This window comes from Mustela nigripes, chromosome 5 (genome assembly GCF_022355385.1).
Source record: "Mustela nigripes isolate SB6536 chromosome 5, MUSNIG.SB6536, whole genome shotgun sequence".
In the NCBI taxonomy this organism is placed as follows: domain Eukaryota; kingdom Metazoa; phylum Chordata; class Mammalia; order Carnivora; family Mustelidae; genus Mustela; species Mustela nigripes.
This window is the reverse complement of record NC_081561.1, coordinates 130,804,788-130,805,582: the sequence shown is the minus strand read 5'-3', so window position 1 is coordinate 130,805,582 and position 795 is coordinate 130,804,788.

The following is a 795-nucleotide window of genomic DNA, read 5'->3' as shown; positions in this document are numbered from 1 at the left end:
ACACTGGTCTATGTGTCTGTTTTTATGCCAGTACCATGCTGTCTTGGTGATCACAGCTTTGTAATAAAGCTTGAAATCAGGTAACGTGATGCCCCCAGCTTTATTTTTGTTTTTCAACATTTCCTTAGTGATTTGGGGTCTCTTCTGATTCCATACAAATTTTTGGATTATTTGCTCCAGCTGTTTGAAGAATACCGGTGGAATTTTGATCGGAATGGCATTAAAAGTATATATTGCTCTAGGCAGTATAGACATTTTAACAATGTTTATTCTTCCAATCCAAGAGCATGGAATGGTTTTCCATCTTTTTGTGTCTTCTTCAATTTCTTTCATGAGTGTTTTGTAGTTCCTCAAGTACAGATCCTTTACCTCTTTGGTTAGGTTTATTCCCAGGTATCTTATCAAAATCAAAAGCTTCTGCACAGCAAAAGAAACAGTCAAAAAACCAAAGAGGCAACCCACGGAATGGTAGAAGATATTTGCAAATGACAGTACAGACAAAAGGTTGATATCCAGGATCTATAATGAACTCCTCAAACTCAACACACATGAAACAGGCAAACATATCAAAAAATGGGCAGAAGATATGAACAGACACTTCTCCAATCAAGACATACAAATGGCTATCAGACACATGAAAAAATGTTCAGCATCATTAGCCCTCAGGGAGATTCAATTTAAAACCACATTGAGATATCACCTTACACCAGTTAGAATAGCCAAAATTAACAAAACAGGAAACAACATGTGTTGGAGAGGATGTGGAGAAAGGGGAAGCCTCTTACACTGTTGGTA